Raw genomic sequence first — 24,840 nt, forward strand, 5'->3', positions numbered from 1 at the left:
CAGTTGAACGGGTAAAGGAATCTATCATCATGGATTGTGGTGAGTGCCGTGGAAGAAGAGAACAGGTTTCTCTCTGTGTGCACGGTTCAGTTAAGGCTGTATGGTCAGGGAAGGCCTCCTTAAGGATGTGACCTAGGGCTGAGATCTACAGAAAAGCTGGATAGAGGGTGATCCAGGCAGAGTCAACAGCCAATGTGGGTCTAAGTGACCTAACACCTCCTATCTCAGTTTGAGCCCTATGCGATGCTCAAGAGTGATGTCCTGTTACTCTTCCTCATCTTCGGGAGGTTTGGGGGCCTTCCCAGGGTGAGGTATTTGACCCTGAATGCCTGGGAGGAAAAAGAAGAGCCCTTATGTTGAGCTTCCCAGACCCTCAGTGGCCCAGGATCAGAGGCTGCGCTCTTGCAGGTGCTTGCCCTGGGCGCTGTCGGGTTTCCCCACGGGACTCAATCTTCTCCCTTCTGTTTTTATTCTCCCCCCAGCTCTGTAAACTGAAGAGGTCCCAACCTCTGCCAAGAGCTACATGGTCTGTTCCAAGCCTACAGCTTAGTCCTCATCGCTCAGGCAGATTCCATGACAGCACCAAATTGTTTTCCAAATATACCAGAAAGGTCATTTCCTGTTTGGTTTTTTTTTTCCTTTTTAAAAAATTAAATATTTGCAGACACCATACAAATCAGAAAGCAGACCATTTTGCAATGGACACAGAGCACAGAGTGGGACTTGGTGCTCTGGGACAGGCCTCCCGAGGGGTGGGCAATATGCTTTCTAAGGCTTCTCTGAGGGAAGGAAGGGCCGTGGAAACCTGATGGAAATACCAGGGGCTCCTCAAACTCAGAGGGAAGAGGCTTTTCTCTGTGTTGGGCAGCCAGACCCACAGAGGCACTGAGGCGGGTAAAGAAGTCAGGGCCCCGGACTGAGCACATCCCAGAAGCTGGGAAAGGGCAGGACAGCTGGTCCCGGCTACGTGTGGCCTGCTGGGGACCGGCCCAAGCTCTATCTAGTCCCTTAGGGACACCCCCAGAGCAAAGTCGCCAGAGAGGAACCTGTCTCCTGCCAGGGCAGGACCTGATGCCTGAGAGAGGGGCCCCCCAGTGAGGCTTCCTTTGGAGGCAGTTGGGCAGGGCCTTGGACTCTGCACCCACGGGGCCAGAGACACGCAGCCCTGGGGGCAGGCGGTGTGGAGTCCTGCTTTGGGAAGCCGCCAGGTGGGATGAAAGGGCAGGGTCCCCATGGACGCCCTTCTTCTCAGATCTTCTCAGAGCACTCTCCTCCAGGGCCTGCAGGCCCCACCCCCACTGCACCTCCTCCAGCCTGTCAGGCCACTTCCTAACCTCCTGCTCGAGGCACCTCCTCTGTCAGGGGCCCTGGTGACCCCTCCCTCACCACCCCCCCCACCGGGACCAGGCATGCGTCCTCTTCTCTATCTGCCCCCTGGGGGGTTCTCACCCTTTGCCTTAATAGTCTGTGTTGATGATTCCCACAGAGCCCCAAGCCTCTCTTAAGAGCTCTAGATGTGCAGCCTAACTGCCTACTTCGCCTTTCCCTTGGACATCTCCCCAGCGTTTCCAACTTCACACGTCCAGTCACAAGCCCGCTCCCCCCAGCCTCCCTGAGCTCAGGGCCGGCACCCGCTGTACAGGCTGCTCAAGCTGGAAACCTGGGGCCATCACTCACGTCCAATCCGTCACCGGGTCCTGTCGTTTCTACTTGCAGAAGAGAGCCTGAACTTGGCCCCTCTCCCCTCCACGTGCACCACCTGGTCGCCATCGTTTCTCAGCTGCACCCCTGGTAGTGTCTCCTCACCACCTCCCTGCTCCCCTCTTGCCCTCGACCCAAGTCTGTATTCTCCACAAGGGCCAGGGTGATGTTTGCACATCAGACACTGGGTCATGTGGTTCCCCTGCTTCATTCAACCTTTGATGCTTTTCTACTCCACATCTGGCAAAATCCAAACTCTACACCAGCCCCTGACATCCTGCACTGATCTGGCCCTGCCTCCTTCTGTGACCTTTTGTCTCATTTCCATTTTCTTCTTGGCCCATTTTGGTCTTTAATTCCTCAACCCAGCTCTTCCTGACCTCAGGGCCTTCATGAGACTGTTTATTCTGCCTGGAACATTCTATGTCACTCTGCTCTTTATAGAGCCTCTTAAGTGGATTCCTGGCCCTGCCTTTTCAAATGGCGCTGCTCCGGGACACTGGCACGAGGGCCCTACAGGTCGCGAGGCCTCCAGAGCCCCTGTGCCCACCGCTACTGCATGTTGACTGAGCACCTGGAGTCTTGCGTGGTGCGGTGACACAGCAAGGGCTTGGGGTCGCTCAGCTTCGGTCCCTAGAGCTGGGCACCTCACTAGCCACAGAGTCCTCGTCTATAAAATGGGGGTGTGACAACTGCCTGGAAAGATGGTTTGGGGGAACAATCAGAGCCAGCATTTACAGCGTCCTGACTGCATGCCGCACTAAGCATCTCTTTTTTTTTATGATTTTTTGGCTGCGTTGGGTCTTCGTTGCTGCGCGAGGGCTTTGTCTAGTTGCAGTGAGCGGGGCCTACTCTTCGTTGCGGTATTCGGGCTTCTCATTGCGGTGGCTTCTCTTGTTGCGGAGCATAGGCTCTAGGCTGCGCGGGCTTCAGTAGTTGCAGCATGTGGGGTCAGTAGTTGTGGCTCGGGGGTTTAACCGCTCCACAGCATGTGGGATCTTCCCAGACCAGGGATCGAACCCGTGTCCCGTGCATCGGTAGGTGGATTCTTAACCACTGTGCCACCAGGGAAGTCCCACTGCTAAGCATCTTTCAGGCTTTACCTCATTTAATTTTACAGCACTTCCCTGAGGTAGAAAGCATTAATCACTTCTGTCCTACAGAGGAGGAAGCTGAGGTATAGAGAGGCTAAGTACTTACCCAAGGTCATATTATCCACTGAGTATGGGGCAGGAGTGGGTCTGTACTATTAGGCCAGGAAGTGTAGAAATGAATTACCATCATGCCTAGCAGGCAGAAAGGGTTTGTTAAAAACTGTCCACTCGGGCTTCCCTGGTGGCACAAGGGTTAAGAATCCACCTGCCAATGCAGAGGACACGGGTTCGAGCCCTGGTCCAGGAAGATCCCACATGCCATGGAGCAACTAAGCCCATGCACCACAACTACTGAGCCTGCACTCTAGAGCCCGCGAGCCACAACTACTGAAGCCCGCGCGCCTAGAGCCCGTGCTCCGCAACAAGAGAAGCCACCGCAATGAGAAGTCCGTGCACCACAACGAAGAGCAGCCCCCGCTCGCCGCAACTAGAGAAAGCTGGCGCACAGCAACGAAGACCCAACTCAGCCAAAAATAAATAAAATAAATTTATAAAAAACCAAAAAACCAAAACTGTCCACTCCCTTTTCTCCCCTTTTTTCTCCTCTATCCCCAACCTCATAATAAGGCATTTCTGAAGGAAGAACAAGAAAGCAATAAAGTCCTAAGAAAATATTCTACAATGCTGGCTAAAGCATATACCCAGATGCATTTTACCCAAGCTTAAGCAAAATCCTGTTTAGAATTTCCAGCTATTATTTTAAAATCTTAAGAATCTCTTCAGTGATGTTGGGTTGATTCTCTGTCTGTCACCAAATTCTAATTTTTCTTATTTAACTTTGAAAAAACAAGTATTTGGGGGTACGCATTTTAAAACCCTCACCCACTCAGCCGCTGTATCTCCCCCTGTGGCTGGGCAGTGTTAGCACTTCACGTAGGGCTGGGGGCTGGGCATTTGGGACAGTGATACAAACTCTTCAATCCGTGAAAGTCTGTGCTTCTATGGAGGTGTCTGGAAAGAGGCAGAATACTCCAACAGAATTACTGCTTGAGGACCAGGCTTACTGAGTCTCCCCAGGTCTTCTGTTGTTTACACATTACCTAAACTTGGTGAGGGCTCAGCTAAAATGCAAGGTTCCCAGAGAAAGGCAGTCCCTGTCATAATGTGGATGGAGGGCTGGAGAAGGGAAAGTGAGATCACTTCCAAGCAGGCTGGCCAAAGGTCCAGGGTCTGGACTGAGCTCCAGCTCTGCCGATGCCAGGCCAGGTGGCTCTGGGCAAGGTCCTTCCCCCTCAGACCTCGGGGGTCTCAAGTGTAGAATGAAGAGGTAAGCTGGGCATCTCTGTGCTGTTTTTGAAACACATCTGCAAAGTCTTTGACATTCCTCCTATCAAGAGGTGAAGTGTAATTTGTACCCTCTTGAATGAGCTGGCCATAGCGACTTACTTCTAACTAACAGACTGCAACAGACATGACTTCCAAGATGGAGTTAGAAAAGGTGTCACAGCTTCTACCTGGCTCTCCCTCGGGACACTTGTCTTTGGAGCTGTGAGCTGCATGTAGGATACCTGAGGCTGCCATTCTTTGAGAAAGCCCAAACCAGCCCCGTGAAGTGACCACATGGAAAGGCCCTGAGACGGCATGGAGAGAGATGCAGCAGGCAGCCCCTAGCTGCGCTGGTCCCTAGCTGTTCCAGCACATGCCACTACCTGCAATTGCGTGGGAGATCCAAGCCAGAATTGTCCAACTGGGCTGTCCCCAAATTCCTGACCCACAGCAAAAAGCACGAAAAATAATACATTACTGCTGTTGTTTTAAACCACTAAGCATTGGGGGTGATGTGTTATGCGGCAGTGGGTAAACAGAGTGATCTCTAATGTTACTTCCAGCTCAGGGTCCCTCTACAGTTCCTCTAGAAGTCTATGTGCCCCAAAGCCACTGGGGAGAATGAAAAGAAGCAAGATATTACCTCTATAATATCAATTCATTCATCCATTCATGCATGAACTTTTACTGATTACTCAGCGTGTACCAGGCTTGGGACTAGATGCTACAGATACAAAAACAGTGAGACAGCAGGGGCCCTTGAGGGACATTCAAGGTCTAGTTAGGGAGGTCGACCCAAACACGCATAATTCTTAACCAAGCATTGGGGGCAGGGGCGCACATATCAGAATTCTGGAATCACTGGGGAACAGCTTCAAACTATACCCCTTGCCTCCTTCAGGAATCCTAATAATGCCAGGCGGGGAACGCGGTATGTGCTTACTAGCCAATATCACTGCGCTTGTCAGCCTCTGTTACCGATGGAAGATTGTCATGGCCCACACATGTAATGAGAGCACAAAGAGTTTAGGGACCACTGCTGTATATGAATCTTTTAAAACTTTAAGGATCTTTAAAAAGCTTGGTCATTAAGGGCTGTAACAATAAGACGTACAAGGCAGAGCGGGGCTCAGGAGTCCAGGCACTAACTTTAAGGAAATGACTCCCTCTCCTCCTTCATATTTATTGCTCACTGGGCACTGGGGATTCAGCAACGAATAAAACAGACCCTCTGCCCTCATGAAGCTCGAATTCTATTGGAGCGACCCATACTAACGAACAAGAGGGACACGGGTGCAGGGACCTGAAGCGGGGAGAGCAGGCAGATACCTGGGAAAGGGGGCCAGGCAGAGGGGACAGCAGGCAAGAGGCGGGGCCTGCCTGGTGTCCAGAAAGAGGGCAAGGAGGCCACAGGGCTGGGGTGCAGCAAGTGGGGAGAGATAAGGCTGACGGTGGCCGGGACCTTCCTGGGTCCTGGAGGACAAGAGTTGACTCGGAGTTTTGCTCTGATTTGACTTTACCCTTTCTGTGGCATTTCCAAAAGAATGCTGTAACGCTCTCCTTCCACGCCAGTTCTCAGAGCCTCCCTCTAGTGCAGGGGGAGTTAGGCCTGGGGGCAGTAAGGGCGTCTCTAGTTGGGGCCCTCCCGTCTTAAACCAAAGGAGAAACAAAGTTCGCCTGCCATTCCTCCTGCCGCCGGACAGAAGCAGAGCCCACAATCCACACAACACAACACAGAAGATTACTAATGAAGTAAGAGCCTCCCTTGGAACCGGGAAGAACAACATGTCTGCGAGCCGGGAACCATCCGACTGGAGCAGAGAGTACAGAGTCTCCTGTGCCTTCGGCCCACGTAACCACAGTCTGCGCTGGATTCTAGCCCCTCGGTTTAGTATTCCAGCCCTCTGCCCCCTACCTCGAGGCGCTGGGTCTTCAAGGGACGGCCAGCCCCCAGGCCGAGTGTCCTCTTCCCTGACCCAGCAGAAAAGATAAGGGCTCCCTGCTTTGCCACCATACAGGTGCTGATACACTTGTCCCATACCTGCCCTCCCAACTGGTTCTAGAAGGATAGGCACCCTGACTCTCTTGTCACTGTATCCCCAGCAAACAGCACAGTTCATGATGCGTGGAAGATGCACAGCAAATATATCCATATGAATGCGTTAATGAACAAACAAAATACGAACTGAAGAACATGTGCACTCTCAAGCCAGTGAGGAAAACCACCATACGAGCGCTGGCTCCTGACCAAACAAACAACGATAAGAATAAAATAAAAACGGCTACCAATTATGGGTGTGTATGCTATGCATCAGATATGGTAAGAAATGCTTTCCATGTCATCCTATTTTCGCTTCCCTGTAGCCCTGCACAATTAGATCCCTTTTAAACACAGCGAAGATGTACCGGAGCCCCCGACTCACACCCAGGCCTGGCTGGCTCCTAGGCCCGAGGCCTCAAAGGCGGAGCCTCTCTTTGGCTCAGGAAAGCAGAGGATGTGGGAGCCGAGGACAAGGCGAGCTTAAAGGGGCGAAAGTGGCAGGAGGGTCTGACTGGGAGGAGAAAGGGAGGTTCTCCTTGGTCTTCATTTATACCTGTCTCCACCTGGTCGCCTGACCTGCTAGGGTTCTGCTCCAGCTCTGAGAATCACAGAATGCTCCTTCACTCCTTCAGTCATTCATTCAACACTTACTAAGTACAGACTCTTCCCAGCACTGGTACTGAAGGTACTTTGGGAGGCACTGCATTATTTAACCCTCATAATGGACAGCCCGTGGCTCAGAGAAGTTGCGGGGATCACCCCAGGTCCTCTAAGCAGTCAGTGACCAAATCAGGCCTTGAACCTGGCTTTCCTCATCCCCGACTCCTCGCACATTCTTCAGGATGGGTGCATTCTGGGGACGGCTCTGTCTCGATGTGGATGATACTGCATCTGTCTCATCCCCATCAGAGAACTGTTCTGTTACCAAACTCCCTGCCCCCCGGCTTGTCTCAGTGCAAATGGCTCTGCCCACCTGGGCCTAATGAGGCCACGCACCGTACTAGTAAGGAGAAGGAGCTTTCAGAATGACTGCCTGAGCACCCACCACAGTGCCAGGTGCAGAGCGCCTAATAAATGTTTTCAAAAAGGACGAATAAATGAATGAGTCAGGAGAGACACACAGCGGATCTGCTAAAGGGACAAGAGTTCAAGACAGCGCGTGGCTGTGCATCCTCTGAGTGTCTGATGGGATCCTGCCCTGAACTGCAGAGTGACGGGCAACTAGGTGAGTGCCCTTCACTTTGACAGCTAGAGCCAGGCAGACACAGAAGCAAGCCAGGGATTCCAATGGCAGAAGAAAGATCCTATGCTGAACCACCACTGGTTCTGCCACCAACGGACAAATGCGGCCCCACGAACCCATCGCTGTTTTACAGCCACTCGCTGAGAAGAGCCCGTTTGACAGGTGACGTTGACAAGTGGAAATTACTCAGAAACAAACTTGTCTCTTGCCTATGTCAACCCTAAATTTGGGCATATCATAGACATGCTTGTAGCTTCTTAGCTAATAAAGCCATTTATAAAATACATTAGAGTCAAATTTCATTTGTCTAATTATTCCTCCGGGAATGACTCACACCAGATCACCAAGATTCCCACGCTGTTACTCCTTTAAGTATCAAAACCTTATGTGGAGACAGAAAGCAGATTAGTGGTTGCCTAGGACTGGGGAGGGTTGGGGGCTTGGGAGGGTGATGAGTTAAGGGTGTGGGGTTTCTTTTGGGGGGAATGAAAATGTTCTAAAACTGATTATGGTGATAGATTCACAACTCTGTGAATATACCGAAGGCCAATGAACTGTAGACTTTAAATGGGTGAATTGTGTGGTATGTGAATTATATTTCAATAAAGCTTATCTGAATTACAAAGGAGAGAAATTCTTCTCAGGTATTGCACTAACGTATTAGCGTATTACCCACTAACCTTTTCTTAATGATTTAAGATCAGTGCTGTGTGCATAGTTTTTCATATGTGGTATAACATGGCAATGTTCTTAGTATTATTATAAGATACAGGGCGGTTTGCCCTACACTAAACAGCCCCATATTTTTTCTGCTTTATTTTTCTAAAAATGCCCTTTACTTTCACCATAAAGCTTGGTGGTTAAGCTCATGTGCTTGGGTCACGTATTACTTACTGACTTATTGGCTGTGTGGTCTCTGGTGAGTTACAAAAAAAAAAAAAAAATCTCTCTGTGCCTCAGTTTCTCCATATGTAAAATAACAGTTCCAACCTCCGTGGAAAGTTGTAAGGATCAAATAAGATAAGGTGTACAAAGTATCTGACGCTGTTCTTGGCAGTGGTAAGCCAGACTGAAATTTAGCTATCAACACTATTCCCACTGCTGTCAGTGTAGCTGCCACAGCAGCCCTTCCGAGCTGCAGACTCGGAAACCAGAAAACCCGCACAGTGTGCTCAGTGAGATGAAACAGGGGCTGGGGGTACAATTCCATGACTGGACTTTGGGACATCCCATCAGATGGCTCTGAGCTTCAGCGATATTAGCTAATTTGTCCCAGTTAAACCCTAAACAGAAAAACCTAGAGGCTTGGTGAGGTCGCCCAAGATAGCCTGGGAGGCTGCTGCCCAAGGGGACGCAGTGCCCCACACCACTTGAGGCTCTCTCGAGACCAATGATTCTTCCAATTCAGAGGTCACAGACACACTTGAGAATCTGAGGAAAGCTACAGACGTTTTGCCTAGAAAAGTACGTGTGTGTGTATGCATTCAAAACTGTACCCATGTTTACAGGGAAATCTTGAACCCCAGAAGCCTGTTTAAAAACCCAGGCTCTAAACTTCAAGGTTCAGTGGCTGGGACCCAATGCTCCCACAGCAACTGGAATAGAAGGTCCTCTGATCTTGGCCAGATAAACAGCCCTGGGAGCTGACTGCCACATCCTAGTCACTGCAAATATATGCATCCAGGGGATTCCCAGCAGCACTGAGTCAGAACAGGACACAAACCTGGTGGCTCAGGAAGCTACTGTAGGGCAAGGCCCAGGGCAGTTGCCCTGGGTCTGGGGAGTTCCAGACCCAGGGCAACTGCCTTCCAGATAAGATTCTTGCTCTGCCAACAGAGAAGAGGAATCTTAGGAGAGGTGGTAGAGGCAGGCCAGGCCATGAGAGGGAATTCAAAGGAGCTGGAAACCCCCCAAATTCCCAGGACTACTAGGACTTGGACAGAGTACTAAAGGCTGGAGATTCTGCCCTAATGCAAGATGATGGAGCTGGAAAGGGGTAGGTGAGCTGGGGGCAAGGGAGGTGGGTGGACCACGGGTCAGAAGCTGTTAGAAAATGTTTGGATACCATAAAAATATGAACACTAACCCAAGGTGGCCACACTTCCAGGCAGGCCATTCTATGTTGTATGAACTGCATTTTTCTTACAACTGGAACAGACCTGCACCTTCTCCTCATCAGATCACTGGGCTGTACTTGTTTCTATGCGCTGGGTTTTGCCTGCTTTTGCTCCTGTATCACAGTATTAAAATTCCCCAAATGTGCCCTAGTCTTTATGAAAATACCTTTATAACAAACCATTGGTGGACAGGAAAGTTGGCATCATGACTAGGTTTGCTAATAACTCCTGTGAATGATTCCATCTGCTTAAGTAGATGGCTGAAGAAACCCATTCTCTTTTAAGCCACCAGAAGTAAATTGTCTTTCTTTTGCTATAGAGAAACTATGTAAATGGAATCATGACTGAAATTGCAGAGTGATGTTATATAACTTCTGAAAAGGGCCATCCTGCCTTCTTCATGGGGCCCACATTCCTCTCCAATTTCATTTGGAATCTATTTCTTTTCCCTCTTCAAATGGAAATAAAGGTATTTAGGTAAACATTTGTGATGCTACAGTAGTGGTATGAACAATGTGACTACCCACCTGGTTTAGTTTCTTTTTCCAGCTCGCATCTCTTCAGATTTTCCACTGTTGAGTAATCAATATGGAAATTCTAAGGAACCAGAAGAAAAACAAAAATTAGAGCCAGACATACTCTAGGGTTGTAAACTTAAACAGTCTTTTAGGAATACAAGTTAACAACATCTATTAACATATTAACTGCACACATCCTTTGGATCAGTCAGATATCTAGGAATTTATACTATAAATATGCTCACATAAGTAAAAGAATGTTCAGTAAAACATATTGTGTAAAAGTAAAAAAAAAAAAAAATAAGAGAGGAAACAACTTAAATGTCTGTTAATAGGAAAAGAGTTAAATTATGGTGTATCAATATGATGAGAAACTACACAGCCGTTAGAAAGAATGAGGGAGATTTTGTCATACTGACATGGGAAAATGTACATGCTCTGTTGTTAAAAAGTAGTGTAAAATTGTATATATTATTGCTTTTTTTAAAAAAAATGACCATGATTGTTTATGCTTAGAAAAATGTACACCGTTTGTGTATATACAAAATTTTTGAATCTACATAGAAAAAAGCAAACAGCAAACTATGAACAGCAGCTGTCTTTGGGACTCAGAAAAAGGAATGAAAGACTTTCACTTTTTACATTAACTATTTCTGTTTTAGTTGAAAACTTTTACAGAGGCATACATAACTTCCATATAATCATTATACATGCTATCTAAAATTCTAAAATATCAAGAGTAGGGGCAGGGCTTTCCTAGTGGTGCAGTGGTCAAGAATCATCCTGCCAGTGCAGGGGACACAGGTTTGAGCCCTGGTCCGGGAAGATCCCACATGCCATGGAGCAACTAAGCCCATGCGCCACAAGTACTGAGCCTGCGCTCTACAGCCCGCGAGCCACAACTACTGAAGCCCGCATGCCTAGAGCCCGTGCTCCGCAACAAGAGAAGCCACAGCAGTGAGAAGCCCGCACACCGCAACAAAGAGTAGCTCCTGCTCACTTGCAACTAGAGAAAGCCAGCGCGCAGCAAGGAAGACCCAACGCAGCCAAAAATAAATAAAATAAATAAATTAACTAAAAAAAAAAAAGAGTGGGGGCAAAAGACATTTTCAGACAAAGACTGACTGAGCAAGTTTACCACTGACAAACTCCAAAAACATTCTCCAACAGAAGAGAAATTGAACACAGAAAATAAGTGAGATTTTAGAATCAACAGTGAGCAAAATTAGTTAAGTATATTGGTAAATTTAAAGAAGTACTGATTGAGTGAAACAGAACTAAATGAGGAGGTAAAAACGTATTTGATAATATTGACAATATTACGTTTGACAATAATAACATTGAAGATGGAAGAGAAATCAGAGTTAAATGTCGTAAGGTTTTTGATTATTCAGGGCAAACACAGAAATACTGTTTAATTTTAGATAATACATCCATGATGCATATAGAAATTCTAAAGGTAAAAGCAACAAAATATAGAAAAAGAATGCATAAGTTGCAAGCCAGTTAGCATGCTCCTGGGTAGAAAAGCCTAATTATCCAAAATGCCATCCTTCTCAAGTGACTACATAATTCTAATTAAATTCCAATAAGAATTACCAATAGGTTTTTTTGGATGGGTGAATAAAAAAAATTACTTTAGAGTTCATATGGAATAATAAGTACTCAAGAAAATTAGCCAAGAAATAGTAAAGATAATTATAAAAAATAAATAGGGGATCTGTCTTACAAGAAAAGCTTACTATAAAGACATTATAATAAAAAGATATAGTATTAACATAAGAATAGACAAGCTGTGGATTAGAATAGCAAGTTCAGAAACAGATACGATAAAGGAAATTATTTATGACAAAGATGGGTTTCAACACAAAATAGAAAAGATGGCTAATTTAATAAATGGTGCTGGCCATCTAGAAAAAGGCTTGATCACTACCTCTTGCTATGTATAAACATAAATTCCAAAGGGATTAAACATTCAGGATTAAATTAATTAAAACCATAAAAGTATTAGAAAAACATTTAGGAAAATATTTATGTAACTTTGAGGTGGGGAAGTTATTCCTAAACAAGGCAAGAAATCCAGACACTATGAAGAAAAATACAGAAACAAATTAATAAACATATAACAGATTAGGAAAAATATTTGTAACACATATGGAATCCTTAATACATAAACACATAAAGAGCTCCTACTACTTGTTGAGAAAAAGGCAAATAATTCATAAGAAAAATGTGCAAAGGAAATTCATAGAAGAGGAAAATTAAATGGTCAATTAACACGAAACAATGTTGAGTTTCACTAGCAGTAAAGAATATACAAAAATAAAACACCATTTTCCCATCAGCTTGGTCAGAAATAAAACAATAGAGATGGAAGGAAGGAGAGATGGAGGAAAGAAGAGAGAATATCTAATACTGGTAAAGACTTAGGGAAATGGAAGTACTCACATATTGCTGGGGAGAATGTAAATTATAAGAACACTTTGTAAAGTAGGACAGTTTTATCTATTAAAATGTCAAGTACGTATACCCTTTAACCCAGCAATACTATTTTTGAAAATATAATCTATAAAAACAAAAGGACCAGTGAAGAAAGATATGTACATATAGATATTTAACGCAACAACAGTTTTCGTAAAAAAAATGGTAATAACTCGAGTATCTGCCAAAGGAGAAATGGTTGAATATACCGTGGTACCTCTAGATCTACAGCCCTGAAGTTATTTAAGAGTGAATCAAATTTGTACCTACCCATGATGTATTATTTAGTGGGAAAAATAAACTGCAAAATAATAAAGTACAATTCCACTTGTGACAAAACATAAAAACCACATACATACACAAAGTATCCATTCACGTAGGAGCCCGGAGAAAGGTACGGAAAGATATGCACCAAACTGATTACAATGGTTATCTCAGAAGGACGGAAATGGGGAGCAGGGAGAGGGGAGAGATCACAAACTTTTTCTTTATACATCTTCAAATTGTCTAGCTACAACAAGCATATGCATCACTTTAGGAAAAACTAATGAAGAAAACAAAAACAACAACAAACTAATGAGAGCAGAGAAAGCATGCTGGTAAACTGTGTCACACACTACCCATTTATCTACATGGGACAGTTAACTGCGCTTACTGTCACTTTCTCTTTTGGTCAAATAGAACAGGTCTTCCAACCTATCATTTTAATAGCTGGAAGACACATTTTTTTAAAAAGCTTCATGAAAGGGAAAAAAGAGTGCACTTTATTTCCTAAGCATTTATGTCACTTTTTAAGGGATTTTTTTTTTTTTTTTTTTTACTTAAATAAAAATGCTCCCCTTTAAAAATCCAAAAGCAAGCCTAAAGCTTTGGCTTGAAACTGCCCTGCTTAGGTGGTGTGTGGGCCGCTTCTACACTGTTGACTGTTTTTCGTGGCTCTGTGCCCGTAATTGCCTTTCTCCCCAAACCCAATTAAATATACACCCGGGCATCTATGTTTGCCGGGAACCAAAGTCCAGTAAACCGCAGCATCTCTGCTCACAAGGCTCTCTTGGCCTCCAAGCAGATGCTCTGGCTTCTATATCAAATGGGTCCTGGAATCCAGAGAAGTGAAATGGATTGTTTTGTAACCCATTCTGTTGGAAGGAGAAAGGAAGGAAATGGTTTATCCCAGTGGATGAAATGAAAGAGAAAAGAGGAACAGCATTCACAACAAGCTCTTGAAGGAGAGCCACCTATGCTGAATCTGCCATTTTGGGGTTGCCTGGAAGGTACGCTCTGCCCTTTCCTGGTGGCATGCTTCACTTTCAACTCTTATTTCACTGATAAGAAATCTTTCACTGAAATAATAATGATAGCTCATATGTCTACAGCACTTCATATTTTACAAAGCAGTTTAAGATACTTATTCGATCTTCACAATGACCCTGGGATCAGATCAGCATCATTCCCATTGACAGATGACAATGAGGCCCAGAGAAGTTAAGGATCCTTTAAGGTCACACAGCAAGTTGTAACAGAGCAGCAGTACAAACTCAGGTCTCCAAACCCAAGTCCAGCGGGGAGCTCACATTTGAAATCAGAAAGGGGAACTATAGGCAAGCCAATGAATAGACATTGGCCCTTGGGGGTAACAGATTTTTCCTGCCCCTTATGAAAAAATTACAGACTAGGAGGACTATTCTATGCCAACTCAGAGAGAAATTTTGCTCATATACTGGTATACAGCTGCTGAATAAGGGAAGGAAAATCCCCTGCATCACCAGGCCCCTCCATCATTTTCCTAACCTTCCCCTGATCCTAACCTTCACCCTCTTCTCTCTTCCTTTCCCCTCTAGGCTTTAGCCACACTGCCTCCTTTCACTTTCCCCAACATTCCACAGGCTTTCCCGCCTTGCGCCTTTCACCTGTGTACCTCTCCCTACCTGGAGTATTCTCTCCCACCCCCAGCACCCCCTGCCCCAACTCCTAGGCATGATTGACTCCTTATCTTGGTTTAAACACCACCTCTTCAGGCAAACATGCCCCAACTACACTCTCCTCCGCATCCATCACTCATGCTGTTTATTTCATAACACCACCATCAGTCCATGTAAGCTTCATGTGAGGAAGGACCATGCCTGTTCTATGTAGCACTGTCCACCTACCACCTTACCCAGTGCCTAGCAGATATGAGGTGCTCAATAAACACGGGCCGAATACATGAAAGATTTACTGAAGTGAACCGAAGTCCCAGCTTAATAGCTACTCTCTCAGGCCTTCCACAGCACTGTCCCTCTCTTGGGGCACATAATCACACGTGTTAAGAGTCACTGAGTCCTTTTTTCCTATCAGGTTGTGAGCTACTTATAAGTCTTACTTACCTTGGTATTGCCCATAGCACCTCGCGTAATACCGAAAACACAAAGGGCTCTTTACAATGGGTGAATTCACACATACGTACAGGAAAGTACAAAGGAAAGCCAGGGCCCCTAACCAAGCGCAGATAGTGGTTTCTTCCCCCGCGGGGACCGCAACACAGAACACGAGCACCTCTGAGATACGCAAACAGGGACTCTGCCTAGGGAGAAATTAAAACGAGCTAAACTCCAGATGCAGCCAGTGTGCGGGTGAGGGGATGCGGGCATAAGCATGGACTGCTGATGGGAGCTTATATAGGCTGACACTTTCCAGTGGCAAACCGGGAACGTGTATCAGAGATCTAAAAACGGTCATGCCCTTTGACCTCGCCACGCCTTATTTGAAAATCAGAGAAGTGAAATCACTGGGTGATGATTTAAGTATGTTTTTCTGTACTGCCTCGCTTTTCCTTCCATGAACATGTTCCAATTTTGTAAACTGAAAAAAAAAAAAAGCCACAATATAAATGTTATGAAAACAAACCAACAGAAAACGTAGTGGTGATTTTAGACGACAGAATCACGCATCCCCAGAGTTCCTTACTGAACACGGGACAGCAGGTTCCGGGTCCTCTGAGGTGGGGCTGCTGCATTTTGTGACGAACTCCCTTCTTTCCTCTGAAGCCGAGGGGGACAGGAAGGTGCTGGGGGTGAATGCTTCGGCAGGAGCGGCTCTCATTTCCCCCTAACGCGAGTGCTGGCAAAGCTCTGGGCGTCAGGAAGTGGAGGGGAGCGTGGGGGTAATCAACCCAGCTCAAGACCACGACCTCCGTCCACCTGCTGCCGACCCACTCACCCGCCTGTCCTCGCGATGCCCTGAGAACTGCGCCAGGCCAGAGGCTGTCTCTTAATCAGCCTGTTCCTCTAGCCTCGTCTCCGGTACCCATCAGCCCTCAGCAGGTTTACTGAACGTCAGAGACCACAGCCATAAAGTACTAAACATAATTACTGACCTAGCTCCCTGGGACATAATAAGAACGCATTAGCAACCAAATACTTCATTTCTTTAGTGCCTTGAAGGTCCATTATTCAGTTCGGAAAAGCCAAGCTGAAGACCAGCAATTTCTTGGAAGATTAGAGACTTCTTTTCAAGTTAGGAAATGCTGGCCTACTCCGGTCAGAGCGGATGTGTCTTCATCTGTGATTCGGAATGGCTCAGCACGGCAGCTGACTGCAACTTCCAAAGAAACCACTCTTTGAAGGGGCAGTTTTCAAAGTTTTCATGAGGCATTTCTGAAAGATTTCCAGGAGGTAGTGAGCTCAGCCTTGGGTCGTGATTAATGACTTGTTTTCAAGAACCTTAGACTTTCCACGTCTGTCTCCACTTAGGAATCACTTCTGGCCCCTCGTGAAAGCACTCAGCAGAGTGAACTGGGTGAGCTCAGCCGCTTGTCACAATCAGAAAGTAACACCTGTCACCAGCTTTTTCCTTCAGCGGCTGGGCCAGGGACCTTGGGTCCCAAGAGAACAGCGCCCACTTCAGCTTTTGGCCTCATCACTTAAGTGGGTGACAGGAAACACTGCTGGGGTTTGGATTAAAGAGCCAGCATGGCAGCTCCAGGGCCCAGTAGGGGATGGGGGGTCGAAACTGAGGAGTTCAGAGAGAACTTCAGGCTCCTCACGCCAATGCCATCCTGCGACTGAGGGGGCAGGTGCCTGTGACGTCAGCTAACTTTCTCTTTCTGGAAACCATAACGCATCTAATCCTGAGCATGTATTTTTGGACCAACCAAGTGCATTACGAGCTTTATCCTGCTTTGTCCTCAGGGCACCTGTCTGAGGTAGGTATAATTGTGACCTCCCACTTTTCAGAAGAGGAGCACGCTCTGTGAGGGGGGTCATCTGTCTGAGATGGCTCAACTTCTCCTCGAACCCTAGGCTGTCTAGAGTGACAGGGACTGGGGACACCAACCAGCCCGGGGGCCACAAATGCAAGTGCCCACAGGGGCCAAAGACCAGGTAGGAAACTAGAGAGCGCGACAGACTGGATAAGCATTCGAATTTAAACATAAATAAAAACCCAAACCAGGTACCTTCCTTCCAGAATATCACCTCCTCACCAACACCTTAGGAAGAGGGACGACTTTTTAAGTCAGCCAAAGTTTTGAGATTCTGGGGCTCAAGATCCTGGGTGAGGCCGTGACGGAGGCCCGGGCCCTCCTGCTGCCCACGCCCGGGGGTGCTGCCCTGGCAGCAACAGTCCACTTTCAAAGGGCTTAGCTGCTGGGGAAGTTATGCTTCAGCTCTCAGATATGCTAAGGGGCTTCACGAACCCTCCAGTTAACCGCGATCTTAATCCAAACAAATTGTTTTAAATACTGCATCTTCCTGAGGGCTAGGGTCTCTGATGGCCTTAAAGCGAAAAAAAATCCCTTCAGTTGCCAAGATCTGGACACTTGGAAACTCAGAGGCCAAGATTTGACAACTTCTTTTGCTCTTCTTTGTACTTTGGCTCTGGTACCCTTTCCCTGCAGCAGTGCAGGCTGTGTCTCAGTGAGATGGAGGAGGGAGGGAGGCAAAAAAGGAGATTTCCCCTCCTTTTCTGCCTCTCTTTTGCCAAGTTAGGGAGAAGGACAGTGGGCTTTAAGTTAAAATTGATGTGTCTTCTCTGTACCTATGCGCCAAGTTCTCTACCAGGCAAGGAGGTACAGTGACAGAGGAGACGGTGTATGTGGTCTAGTGGAAGCAGTGAACTGATGTCACGCCAATAACCATGTAAGCACAGCGCAGGTATGACACTCCCTGGTGGTCTAGTGGTTAGGATTCGGTGCTCTCACAGCTCAGGTGAACACTAGGAAGGAGTTCGCAATAATACGGGAACGTATAGTGGAGATGTACCCTGTTGGTGGAGTTAGGGAATGATGATACTGACCACCTGGTGTTATGTGAAAGGATGAGGGTAACACGGGGCCTGGCCCTTAGCAGGTGCTCAGCACGGTTCATTCTTTTTTCTCCTCCCTCCCCGGTGTGCGTGCACACCACATTGAGATTTTCTCCTTCAGAAACACAAAACCTGACAACACTTTCAACTCAGAAGTAACTTAATATTGCCTGTTTTATGACCTCTTTTAATTCTCCTAGAGGCACCAGTATTCACCCATTCCAGGATCCTGAAAACTAAGGGCATTTTGCTCCTCAAGCCCTAAGGGGTCTCCTCAAAGGGGAAGGAGATTTCAGTGGTTCACTTCAAACTGAACTTGGGAACAGAGCTGACCCTTGAACAACACAGGGGTGAGGGGCACCAATCCACCGTGCAGTCGAAAATCCGAGTATAACCTTTAAGGTCGGCCACCTAGATTGTGGGTCCGCATCCATGGATTTATCCATGGATTTAACCAACCGCAGATCATGTAGTTCCGTAGCACATATTTATTGGAAAACATCCACAGAACAGTAGACCCTCGCAGGTTAAAGCCATGTTGTTCAAGGGTCAACTGTAAAGCGATCATCTAGTTTCAACCCTCATTTAGGTACAAATGAGGAAACTGAGGCCCGGAGAGTGAAACACTTGCCTAGGCTTCCACGGTTTCCTTGGGTGGCCCTTCTATTATGTGGTGGCTCTTGTTTTTTTAAAGCTGAAGGCTCTCTTCTTTAACTGTGATTTTTTTCAACTATTTTTACCTGCTAGGAGGCTAGATGGAGCACACACAGCACCTGCAAGCCTTGTATCTCAAGCCACCTGAGAACCCTCAGCCCAGCACCCACTGGTACCGCCCCCTCCCTTCCTCTCTGCACAGAGTGGCTCCCTCGGTTTAAAATCCTGAACACAGAAGCCAACAAATAAAACGCCCAAAGACTTACACGTTCTGTTTATTTTCTAGGAATAAACAGTACATTTTTTAAAGGAAGCAATAAAAAGATCACAAAGCCAAAGTTAAAGATCTCGATCTTGGAGTTTCCTATGCAGTCACTGAGGCATCAGGGCACAAGTGCTGAGGTAACTTCATGAAATCTAATTGTATCTGTATCTTAAATTTAAAATGCCGATGTTACATTGAAGAGGGGAAGATTATAGGGAATTTTCATTTGCAGAGATATTTCTCTCTACAATGTTTAAGATTTTTTTGTACCACCATGGTAATCAGAAAAAGAAATTAATAAAGATTTTCCAAACACCAATTTCTAAGGGAGGATTTATTTCCTCACCTATATTTGGGGCAAGGAGCTGCTTTCGAAGTTCTAGGTACTCTGTCAAAGTTCTTTGGGTAACAAAGTGAAACAGCATTTGACTGGAGCCCATCTGCGAGCCTTGAGGCTCAGACTCTAGCCCTAGGCAGTTTCAGACAAAGCCATTAATTTCAAAGCAATAAATCATAATATAAAAAATAGACACTTTGTGACCAACAGGCTTAGAAAGCAAGCTCTCCAGAGAGCCCTACCTCCAAGTCTGCTTCTCCCTGGGGGTGGCGACAGAGAAGGAAGTTCTACTTACGAGAGCAGAGAGTTCCTTCAAAGTCCAGTGGTCCTCAGTCAGAAGGGAAGGTCGAATTTAAGAAGCCAGCATTCAGAACGCCTCCCTTCCGAGGGTAAGCAAGATTAGCAGAGCGGGCCAGGGGTGCAGGCAGGATCTCTCGTGCCCTCTCTCTCTCTCCCTCTCCGCGTCTCCTAAATGAAATGCACTTCAAGGTTTTAGTGGGTGTTTCCCACGTCTCGGGCCAAGTAAGTCCCCATTTGTTGTAACCCAATGCTCAGCCTGATGATGTCAACCACTCAGCTCCCTTGCTCAGTTTCCACCTCTCCGTCCACAGGAGAGATCCATTTCCTTTGGACAATGAGCTGCGGGGGCTGTAACTGCATCCCGGGCCGGCACATTTGCCTAACATCCTTCCTTCCATTTTCAACACTGCAGCCTTAGTGACAAAAGGCTTCCTATCTACTCCCTGGGCCAGGGCTCCCAGCATAAATCCCTTTGCCTCTCAGTCACTGCTGACCGTGAGCTTACCTAGTTTGCCGTGCTGTGGTCTAATTCACTTCTTTGGTGTATGAGCCACTAGTTAGGGTTGGGAGCTGCACCCCAACTCCATCCCTCCCCCCATCTCCTTCTTCCTTCTCAATTTTCCAAGTTGTCGAATTTCTCCCTAAAGTTTCCTAGGTGCATGCTGGGCAGAGTGCATGAGTCTGTCCTTCACTGGGGGAGATGCCACGTGCCCACTCCAAAGGCTCAGAGAGAGCACTAGTCTGTTGCCTGGGGAACTGGGTTCCGGTCCTGGTCACACTCTTAACTGAATGAATGACCTCAAGCAAGTCATCTCTCTCTCTGGACCTCAGCTTCCCCATCAATGAAATGAGGGCTTTGGTGTCTTCTACTTCTAAAATGCAGTGACGGAGAAGCTTATCAACAAATGCAACGTAAGGAAGTTTACTATAAGGTGGCCACTTCTAAAATTCAGTGACAGACGAGCTCGTCAACGAATGCAACATAAGGAAGTTTACTACAAGCTGGCTGACCACGCGCTTGAGGGAGGGAGGAACCCTGGAGGGGTCCAAGGCCTCTGCTCAAGATGCCTGGCTCCGCTCAGCCTCCTTCAACCCCCTTTCTGGTAGAGCTGAACTGTTTCTCTGGGAGAAAACCCCCAAGAATTCACTGAACAAGTCCGGGGGACATGGAAAGAGGCAGCATAAACTACTAGGTAAGATAAAGCAGCAAGAGAATTTAACTGTCCTAAGGGACTAACGTGGAACAGCAGTGGTTACTAGAGATAATAATTAATCTCTTGCATTTGTAGAGTACTTGACAGGAAAGACAAAGCCTCTCTGCTTTGGTGTATAGTGGGAAGCAATGTGACATGCATAGTGATTATGAGCATCCGTTTGGGAGCCAGGGATGTAGATCTGGATCCTATGTGACTTAACTCCTTTGAACTTTTTCTTTCTTTTTTAATGCAACACTAGGGCCTCCATTTTAGGACAGTGAGAATGAAATAACACATGTAAGGGAACTGAAAGTATTTGGCAGGTGAGTGATGATAGATGGTGGCTCTTACTGTTGTCCCTAATCTCCTTTGATTCTCATTTGAGGAGAATCAGGTCCCCAGGGAACTGCATTATTAATCTCCTTTTCCTGAATAGGAAAACGAAACACAGAGAAGATAAGTGACATGCCCGAGGTCACACAGCTCAAGACGAAAAGGCCAGACTTGGAAACTGGGTCTTTTAACTCCTGCTGAGGCCAAAGTGCCCACAACTGCCAGTGCTACTTTCCAAGATGGTTAATCCACCGAGCCTGGCCCTTAGTTCTACATGGGATCATCTCCACTTTGAAAAACGGGCTAAACTTCTTAAAACCAGTGGGGAAGGAGAGTTTTCCTGGGTTCAACCAGGCCTGAGATGGGGAAAGGTAGTCAATCTGTTAGCTAATAGGAAACACTTCTGGCTACTAGGTAAGAGGGGTGCTTACCTGCCTTTCTACCAAAATACTGTGTGGCCTGAAACAAGTCTGGGTTTCAATCGCCCCTCCCCCAAATGGTGCAGATCTGATTTGCTTTAAAGCTACTTGGGACTACAGCTCTATTGGGAAAGAAGCTATTTATAGGTGGGAGGAAGGTTGTGGTAGTTTGTAACTTAACAAGAATTTTAATTAGTTCTCAGAAAACCTGGATGTTAATCAGAAAAGGTCCAAGCAAATAGGCTATATATTAGGAGGGAGTGTGCCATGCTGAAGGCTTTCCCACAAGTTGGTCTGAGACTGTAGTGGAATAAAAAGAACACCAGTCTGGTCACCCGTGGAGAGCAGCAGTCAGCAGCCTGAAGAGACCTGTCCCTGGACCTTCTACCTGTGTAGGACCTTGGGCAAGTTAACTTCTTTGTGCCTTGGTTTCCAATGTAAGATGAGAGTAACAACCGCATTCACTCTTCAAGGTTCTTGTGTGGCTTAAGTGCCTGGCACAGACTACAAGTTCAAAAATACTTGTAAAATCAGCTGGCACATCCTAGAGAAAAGACATTATTTTCTAATTCTGACTCATTGTCACCACCCTCTGCCCGGAGGATGACGTGACAATGAATAAGGTCAAGAATGTCGGGAAGCCAGAGAAGGGCCCCGTGTTTCTCTAGAATGTCAGGATGAGTAAGGAACAAAGCCTCGGAGCGCTGTCAGGCGTGTTCTTGTGTGCTCGCAGTGACACTCAGCGTTGAGGGCCTGGAGGTGGGGCATTGCTTGGCTGGGCCTTTATTCCAGAAGTATGAGTGGGCGTGAGGAAATGAAGCCCGTGTCCTGACAGGTCAGCCTACTGACATCACCCTCAGTGCTCTGAAGCATGTTTTGTTACTTGAACAAAAATACTAGTAAGGAGCCCATTCATAAAAACAAAGATAGCGTTTTCCTCGACAACATGTATTTTGTAACACTTGCCCTGCAGACTGAAGAACTGTCCATCTGTGACAGAAGCCACGAAGAGAGAACTGTGACAACACCAGCACACTCCCTTTCTCCACTACTGACCACGGCAGATGATACACTCTATGGACTGGGGCCACGCTCTGTGCTGTAAACCCCACTGGATGGCATCCTTACCCGAAGCAGCTACAGGAAGTGTTACTCACGGTCTCATCCTACAGTTGTGAAAACCGATGCGTGCAGAGGCTGACTGGCCTTCTCAGAGGGTCCCTGGAGTAAGTGACGGAGTCTGTGCTCCAAGCCAGGCTGCCTGGGGCCAGGCCTGTCCCCTTAAGTCCCTTACTCTACTGCCTTTTAAATGATTCCCTGCAGGAAAGTTGGCAGATCTTCACAGCCAGCAAGATTGGCTCCATTTGAGGATAAAGGAAACTCTGGCAGCTTCAGCGTGCAGGGCTGGTCTGAAGGGCTCACACAGCCCCTTTGTCCCAAAGCTGCCTTTAACTCCCACCCCCTCATTCCCAGTCTGGAGGGGCTCTCTCCCTCTGAATTTCCTTAGTACTTTATCTGTTTCTCTTAAGAAACTTACCTTTTCTCCTTTGAGGCATATTTATTTCTGGACAGATCTTATTCTGCTGCTAGAATTTGAGCTTCTTAAGCAAAAGCTCCGTGTCTAATTTATGAGCATTCTGTACATATTATGAGACATTTATTAAAATAAGGAAATCCAAAAGTAACAAAAACTTGTACTGAATGTTTATCACATGCCAGATAATGTTCTAACTGCTCTATATAAATTACCTCACTTAATCTCAACAAGGATCCTATGAGGTAGGTATATTTAATTTTTCCACTTGACACAAGAGGAAATTCCAGACACAGATCACCTGAGTAACTTGTTCAGCTGGTAACTGATGGCTATCTGTTTAAAGGAGTATGTGAACGAATAAATTCTGGCCACCACTACCCACCCTCTAGTCCAAACAACTGCTGTAAAATACAATTACTTTTCACCCTACCAAAGTCCAGTTTCAGGGCTTCCCTGGTGGCGCAGTGGTTGGGAGTCCGCCTGCCGATGCAGGGGACGCAGGTTCGTGCCCTGGTCTGGGAGGGTCCCGCGTGCCGCGGAGCGGCTGGGCCGGTGGGCCATGGCCGCTGAGCCTGCGCGTCCGGAGCCTGTGCTCCGCAGCCGGAGGGGCCACAGCAGTAAGAGGCCCGCGTGCCGCAAAAAAAAAAAAAAAAAAAAAAAAAGTCCAGTTTCAGCTGTCATGCCATTTCAAATGCACTTAATCCTTATACCACACAGCTGGAAGGTCCCCATTTTTTCCAGACGAAACTAATTGAGAAACATACAGACTGAGACTTAATAAATCAAAGTAGATTTTGTTTTCTTTCCAATTAGAATCATACTTGCTTATTGTAAAAAAACAGGAAAATAGAAAAGAGCAGAAAAAAAGGGAGGAAGGTCATCCATCATTCTACTATCATAAACAGCCTGTTAACCTCCTGGGGTATGGACCCAGAAAGAACCACACCTACACTCAAAACAATGTTTGAATTCAGAAACTTAAGTCATTTGGGGGTGGGGGAGGAGTCAACTCCACAAAAGACGACAACTGTTTGATACATTCTTTTGGTTCTGGAGCACATCTGGCTGCCTTGTGTACAGGGTTTGATGTTCTGAGGCTCCACCTCCCGGTCCCCCGCCCCCGCCCCCGGCCGCTGCCGATGCTGTGTGCCAGCTGCAGAGCTGGCAGGGGAAGGGAAGCCTGGTCCCTGTGAGAATGCACCTTGAAAATGGGGAGGTTTGCAGGGTACCACACTGCCCCTCCCCTGCCTTTTTCAGCCTTCTTAATACCTGCTTCCCACCAGCAAGAGACAGGTTTCAGACTGGGGCAGTTATGGGAGAGATGGATCTCCACACTTGAGTTAATTTTAATCTTAAACTTGTTGATTTTTACAGCTGAAAAGAGCAGGCTCATTGAGTCTCCTCATTTTTGAGATGGGGAATGCCAGGCCCCAGAAGGCAGGGGATTTCCTGCGGCTGCACAGCCTGGTGCTCCAACAGTAGGAAGCCCTTCTATTGGTTTGAGGCTGTCTCTGACCCTGCACTTGAAACATACATCTGATTGGCCCCACCCTCTTGTTTTGGTTAACTCCTCCTCAGCCATCAGATCCCACATGAAACGTCACTTCCTTCTGGAGGCCTTCCCTCTGAGCCAAGTGAGCTCTCCTAGGTGTATGGGTCCCACAGCACCCTCCATCTCTCCTCTCATAACCCTTAACATACGTTACTGTAAGCTCCACAAGGTCAACAACATGTCTCCCTCGTTCACTGATACAGAATAGGAAATTCAACAAATATTTTCTAAACACACACACATACCCCGGATAGTCCAGGCTTGGGTTAAAGCAACTGTTTTATGCTTTAAAAAAAAGTATCATGTCTTCTAAACTTCAAATCGGGATTTCCCTCTTGTTGAGTAGGATCATTAGAAAACAAAAGATTTCATTCCAAATAATTTCTAAAAGACAGAAACAGTTCATAGAAGCATGACGACAGATAGAAGATGAAGCCTAGAGCATA

The 24,840-nt window shown here is 46.7% G+C and overlaps 1 protein-coding gene across 3 annotated transcripts in view; it reads right to left on the reverse strand.

Moving 5' to 3' along the window:
* The window catches only part of PKIG (cAMP-dependent protein kinase inhibitor gamma), a 99,478-nt gene that overhangs the window by 17,462 nt on the left and 57,176 nt on the right, over positions 1-24,840 (reverse strand). For 2 of the 3 annotated variants that reach the window (XM_024746829.1, XM_024746830.1), the window contains one exon: positions 10,050-10,119. The gene's annotated coding sequence lies outside the window, so the exon portion shown is untranslated. Of the gene's footprint in view, positions 1-10,049; positions 10,120-19,352; positions 19,528-24,840 lie in introns of those variants that run through there. The other variant, XM_024746828.1, reaches the window with a different exon arrangement.

This window comes from Neophocaena asiaeorientalis, unplaced genomic scaffold (genome assembly GCF_003031525.2).
Source record: "Neophocaena asiaeorientalis asiaeorientalis breed wild unplaced genomic scaffold, Neophocaena_asiaeorientalis_V1.1 scaffold132, whole genome shotgun sequence".
NCBI classification, from domain to species: Eukaryota; Metazoa; Chordata; class Mammalia; order Artiodactyla; family Phocoenidae; genus Neophocaena; species Neophocaena asiaeorientalis.